At 36.6% G+C, this 7,205-nt stretch overlaps 1 pseudogene; it reads right to left on the bottom strand.

Moving 5' to 3' along the window:
• Positions 1 to 498: 498 nt before the first annotated feature.
• Positions 499 to 5,422, bottom strand: LOC107647145 (protein FAR1-RELATED SEQUENCE 5-like; annotated as a pseudogene).
• Positions 5,423 to 7,205: the final 1,783 nt, after the last annotated feature.

The raw sequence follows: 7,205 nt of genomic DNA, 5'->3' as shown, positions 1-7,205 counted from the left end.
AAAATTAACCATAATTATGGTCTAATTCGACTAAACATGGGAGGAAATAATTAAAATAATAAACCTTCTAATTAGCTTAACCCAAATAAGTAAGGTTTGAGAACATGAGAATTTTACAAGATATGCCCACACTTAGCATTTGTAAATTCTCCGAAACTGTTTCGAAGAATCGAACCACATACGCCATAGCTATCAAAAAGACAAAATACCTCTTCAACTTCAAAATAAATGTTCAACATATACAAGTCTTTTCCTCAGTACCCGTAAAAACAAATACACTTACGTTATCTTGAATGACAATTGTGTGTTTGGACTTTGACTCATGCTGAAATTTTGAGGCCACCGAATGCCTTTTCTTTGTTTAGTTGTTAATTTTTGAAGCTCCCTAATCATGCAAAAATGTTGTCCTGGCTAACCCCACAATTTTTTGGCACGGCAATATCTTTTCCCGCCATGCTGACTTTGTCCCAAACCTGACCCTGATGGCTGCACAACAAGTTATGACACAGATTTCTTCTGTACTCAGTAATGCAAAAATGAAATAGTAAATTCACAGGCCGTAACACTAACACTAATGAAATTAACAACTTTGAATTTAACACTAACCTCATCAGATATGTCGTCTTTGTTTGCTGTGCAATTCCGTCGGCCATGTCCAAAACCGTGGCGGCGCCTGCACCACCTACCCATTTTGCCATTGCCACTTGACCACGGTGCACCTTTTGACTTGATAATCTTTGGATCCAAAATATCGCAACCATCTGTAGTAGCTTGCTTGAAAGTTGAACTGTTACCCTTTGAAACTTCTGCTTCAACCTCTTTTAATAGCTGCGCTATCTTTACAGCAGCGTACTCATACATAGTAGGCTGTTGGGCTGCTAACAAACACATAGGGAGGCAAGCAGTCCACAACGAACCATACCATCTCCGAAATGCTCTATTATGATCCAAACCTCCATCAGAGTCGTGGAATGATCTAGACTTAGCATCTTTGCACCACCTTTTCAACACCAACCCCATCGGCAACACATCATTCTCTAGCTCTTTCAAAACAAAGATGATATAGCTGCATGGAATCCCTATGCTGTTCCAAAGTTTGCAGGAACACTCATACCTCTCAGAGTTGCTTTAATAGAGTACAGAGTAAACCCAATGGGGTTTTCGAAACTTTCTAAACATGAACTATCAAGGCAGCCACACATTCGATATGTTTTTTAACCTCGAAGAATATCTCTTTGGTGTAGATTTGTGACATGGCCCGTTCAATTGATTCCAGTGCTATAGTCATGACCGTTTCCGAATATAGAGATTTGTAGTCCGCAATAAACTCATTGTTCCTGTAGTCCTTAACTACACACTCAAGATTCTCCACCAACTCCAACAAGCAATTCGAGGACTTGATAAGCCTTTTAACTGATGCATTAATACCCTCTCATCTTGATGTCATTCTCAACCCAGCACAAAACTTGTCGCATAAATACACATTCGCCCAATGTACCCTCTTTCGTACGTTGTCCAAATCCATTCGTTCTCCTCTAACACAAAGGCAGCAACATGTCTACCCAATACTGGTCAAACTCCTCCACCTCAAAATGACCATACACAACAGTCTTAAATGCAGCACAAAAATCATTATCCTTGATATTTAAAACAGCATTTCGCGCTAGGTGCCAGGTGTAAAGTCGATGTGTGGCATTAGGGAATTCTGCCCTAATAGCCTCCTTCATTGACTCATCTCTGTCTGTAACCACAACTTTGGGCTATTTTTGATGCATTACTTCAAGGAAAATACCTAGCAGCCATTTATAAGATGGAATTTTCTCGTCCTCCAGCAACCCGAAACCAAAAATTATTGTCTGTCGATGGTGATTAGTGCCAGAAAATATTACCAAAGGCCGGTTATATAGATTCTTCCTATATGTCGAATCAAAGGCCAACACATCCCCAAAGCACTCATAGTCATACTGCATTGCCCCGTCCGACCAAAACAGGTGACTAAGGTGGTTTTCGGGACAATATGTGTACATCACAACAGCTAATGGATCCACCTCAGTTTTCCCCTTAAGATAAATGATTGCTGCTGTGCATCTCGCTGAACGATCCGAGAGTGACGTACATCATCGATATAGTTGTAAAAGTCCTTCTTTATGAAGTGCACGTTTCGATAACCACCGGACAGATATGGAAAGATCCCCTTGATCTGACTGGTTTGGAATCCTGCTTCATGCATGCTATGAATGTGGGCTTTATCACCTTCATTGATGTTGCAGTGGGCTAGCATGACATTAGTTAAAGCAGGCAATGCCAAATCATGATTGTGATCTTGAACAAAGGTCTTCATCCTCCACTTGCCACTCTGTTTGTCTAAGAACACAACGAACTTCGCATTGCAGTTGGTCGTAATCTCTGTCTTATGTGCCCTCTTCCTATCCACCTTTTCATAATGCTTCTTCTCCCGCAAGCCGTGTCGATTGCAATAGAAAAATTTCCTCACAACATTGCCTTCATCATCTTTAATGGAATCACTTTTTCGAATAGCAAATCCAGTCGCCTTTTCATACACCACATATATTGCATAAGCCTCTTCAACCCCATGAAATTCGGCATCATCCAATGCAACCACGTTTGAAAGCATGGAAGTTTTCACATAATCACTTATTTGATCGCCTGAACCACTTAGTGACTCCGATGAAGGCACTGTGCCACCCTCGTCCCTTAAACGAGATACATCAACTCTCTTTACCGGCTCTCTTTCCTTGCTCACTCATGATGGTGAATCTAACCCCTTCCAGACCTCTTCCTCGTCGGAGTCACTACTCCATCCATCAGTCCATTGACCCGAAAAGTTTGAGTTCCCTTCGCTCCCACTATCCATTCCAAGGTGTTCTTAAGTACCAGCATTACACAATTCAAAATTAAACACACTGACAACACCGAAGATAACATAAAACTCCAACATTTGATTCACAACATGGATGCCAATTCAAAAAAGTATAATATTCAATTCTCATGAGAATTTCAATTCTCTTCAAACTAAATCAGAAAAATAACAGAGTACTAATCGGCTTTCCTAATGCTTTGAAGATAATATAAAGCCTTTAATACCTGTAGGACTAATTATACAAAAAGCAACAACTTTATACATAAGGGAATAAATTCAACAAAGAAAGGTACATGTCTTTTATTTGCCTCATCAATTCTTGTGATGGGTCTGGTACCCCAACCCTTCCACAAGAAGAAGGAGAGAAAGAAGATAAATAGGAAGATTTATTTGAACTCAGATATTGCAGAAGAAAGAGTACTAGTAGAACTAAAGCATAATTCAAAAGTAAAACGTTAATTTTGTGCGAAAAAATTGAAAATCAAAATAAAATAAAATAAAGAAAGCTCAAATAGATACATTAGATCATAGCTTGCTGTGGCATTTATGGATAAGTCTTCAAATCTCCTTCGACCCTTCCAACAAAAAAAGATAAACAGGGAGTTAATTTGAACCCAGGATATCAGACAAGAAAGATTACTAGTAGAACTAAAGCATAACTTGAAAGTAAAAGATTTATTCTTTGCGAAAAAAAATTGAAAATCGAAATAAACTAAAATAAGAAAAATTAAAATATATACATTAGACATAGCTTGCTGTGGCATTTGTGAAAAAGTACTCAACTCTCCTTTAACTCTTCCAACAAAACGAGAAAAAGAAGATAAACAGGAGTGTGTATTTGAGTACTATGCTGGGTTCTTATTGATACATTACAATTTTGGAGGTAAACTTTAATTACTTCTAATGCTTTTATTTATTCTTAAACATTCGTTTTCAAAGGGCCTAAGTCAACACCTTTTATATATTAGTCGAGCATATTTTAGCAAGGAACCTGCATTTCATTAGATGATCACACTAAGTAGAGAAGTAAAACTAGCTATCAGTAATTCAAAGGTTTTGTTCTAGATATGGCTTTGATGAGCTCTCTCCTAGTTTAGTGATCTCAGCAGTGGACTATGCTGTTGATGTTAGCACATCAAGATTCTTTGATCCTGAACCACTAGGACTACGGAACAACAAAGAGTTCTTGACCAATTTCTCAAAATGATTGATGTTCTTCTAACTTATGATGAGGTTTCAATTATAGCTTTCCTCACATATAGAAGACATATATCCTTAATACTGTTATGATGGTCTCTAGTTATTATTTTTAGCTTGTGCTCTACAATTTTGGATATGATGTTAACATTGTTTTCCTTGCTTTATAAATTGTGGGAACTCTACTTCTGCTTGTACATCTATCTTTTGTGCTATATTATGTTTTACACTTTTCTTTTGGAGGCTGACAAAGACTCTATATTATTACTATCTTTAGTTTCTTATTCTAAAATTAAAAAATTAATATTCATATTGTGGAGAAATACTCAAATCTTCTTCAACCCTTTCAACAAAAAAATGAGAGAAAGAAGATAAACATGGGTTTATTAGAACCCAGGATATCGAAAAAGAAAGAGTACTGTTAAAACTAAAGCATAACTCGAAAATAAGTAAGGTCTGAGTTGTGCGAAAAAATTGGAATTCAAAATAAAAGAAACTAAAAATATTCAGATAGATACATTAGATCATAGCTTGCAGTGGCATTTGTGGAAAAATACTCAAATCTCCTTCAACACTTCCAACAAAAGGAGAGAAAGAACATAAAAAGTAAAAGGTTTATTTTGTGCGAAAATAATTTGAAATTGAAATAAAATAAAATAAGAAAAACTCAAATAGATACGTAAGATCATAGCTTGTAGTGGCATTTGTGGAGAAGTACTCAAATCTCTTTCGACCCTTCCAACAAAAGTTTCTAAAACGAAAACTTTTTATGGCTAATGACTCTCTCTAAACAACTAATGTAAAGGCATGAGCCATATAAGTAAATGGTATGATACATGCATCTTCCCGACAGCAACAAGCTAACCAACCTAACCAATAATACTTTCAAAAGATAGGAACAAAGTGAGGAAAAAATTCGATTTATGAATGCTGAAAAATATACACACATTATTGTTAAACTTTTCCTACAATTACATGACATATCTTGGTACTCTATTGAATTTATCCATGTTGGAAACCAAAAGAAATGGGCACTTTCATTGAAGTTTCAATAATAATCTAAAAATGGCCAAGTAACATGCTTCTAAGATCCATACTTATTCAACATACTAACAACAAAAATAGAGGGCTCAACAAGAATGGCAGGGGAAAATGGAAAAAGGATGATAACATACCTATGAATGTAGTGACTGCCAATGCCACTGATATACCCGTTGCACCAACCTGCTCCTGACACATTATGTTCAAATCCACGCGCACAACCTTTTTCAATCTGTGCCTAACAGGTGGGACGCCAACGACCCACGACGCTTGTTTCCCGATTTCACCTCCGAAAAGCTCCATTCAACGCCACCCATGATATAGCCCCCACTTCCGACACCTTGATCGAAGAATTCATGCAAATCACCTTCTCCGATCAATGCTTAACAGGTGTCATGCCAACGACCCAAAACGATTGTCCTGGATTTCACCAGACGACCGCCGGCCACACAAGGAGGTCAAGAGCCTTCAACAACAACCACTTCATCTGACTCACTACACCACCCTTAGACTAAGTCCTCTATTTGAAGTTGGAACCCTAACTGTATCTTTCAATTTTTTTTTATTTTTTCCAATAAATTTTTCTCTAAACAGAAATTTCAATTTCCTGATTTTGCCCTCCATTCATATTACCAACTATTATTATTTTTACTGTAGTTAGTAAATTCACTTGGTCGTAATGTTGGTCAACCCCAAGTTTTCACTGCACGTGTGTACAAAAAACACAACACACATCACAAGGTCATATTAGCTACCTTAACTTCTTGGCCACCAAAGAACTCCCCTAAATATAAATAATACTAATTTATCTAAATTGATTCTAATTATTCTCTTAAAAAATATATAAAAACATTTAAAATTTGGTTATTGTGAACTGAGTTATAGAGATATGTATTTAGTTTTTTGTAATTAATTCTTAACAACAACAAAAACCCTCAACATATATCTTTTATTTTTTTTTCTTTTCATGAATTCAATTCCTCAGCATGTAGAGAAAATATATTGATTTCAAAAGAGGTAAATACCTACTTTGTAATATTCAAATTCAAGCAACATATATTGGTTATCTTTTACTTTACATCATAAATTATAAGGCATTATAGTAAATTGTTGCACACAATACCCATTGCATGTAATGGAATAGACCAAACATTCATGAACAAAATTTAAGCATTTGCCTCTTAAATATCATACCTAAGGTGTGGCCACATACATGTCAAAATAATATAGATCACTAGCACATTTTATATTTTTACGGAAAATATATATTCACACACACATGTAAATGGTAAAAAAGATATTAAAATTAAAAACTAAAATTAAAATCAATAATTTAAATGTTTCAAATTACATAATTTTTAAACCAATTCAATCTAAAACATACAAAAACATATGCTTATATGCTTATATTAATTTTAAAAAGCGTTTAATTCCAAAAATTGAAAACGCATGTATAAGCGCCCTTTCCATTATTTCAAATAAAAAATTGTGTATAAGCACCATTACCAGTACTTTAAATCAAAAATTGAAAATTTCATTATCTCTATAGTAATTCTATTACAAAAAATCCTCTAGGGTACGCAGCCACGCACACCCCTAGCGCACAAGGCAAGGAAGGCAACCATAGTAACCACACAGCCCTCTTCTCTTAGTATGCACTCGACGGGGATGCAGCCACGCACCCTTCCCCTCACGAATGGCGCTGCCACCCTTCCTTTCTCATCCATCTCTCTGTCTCTCACCAACCGTTGTCACCCTTTCCCTCTCAGCACTTTCTCTGTCTCTCACTAGCCACCGTCATGGCTCTCATCACCACTCATCAGCCTCAAAGTCACGACAGTACTGCACTGCTTCTCGCCTCTCAGTGACGACGACCATCAACAACGACAACTGCTTCTCCCCTCACGGTCACAATGGTGCTACCCCCGGTCGTCCTCTTCTTCTCTAACCTCTGCTCGAGCTCCGGCAAATAATTATTGGAACATTTGATTAGGGACTTTGATTATTGGAACTTCTGATTAGGGATTTTAATTATTGTTTTGATTAGGTGTTTATTATTCTTCCTGTTTTAGTATTTGATTATTGT

The sequence above is a fragment of the Arachis ipaensis genome, chromosome B6 (genome assembly GCF_059453495.1).
Source record: "Arachis ipaensis isolate K30076 ecotype BB chromosome B6, ASM5945349v1, whole genome shotgun sequence".
NCBI classification, from domain to species: domain Eukaryota; kingdom Viridiplantae; phylum Streptophyta; class Magnoliopsida; order Fabales; family Fabaceae; genus Arachis; species Arachis ipaensis.
Note: the sequence above shows the minus strand (reverse complement) of the source record. Positions and strands in the feature narration are given on the sequence as shown.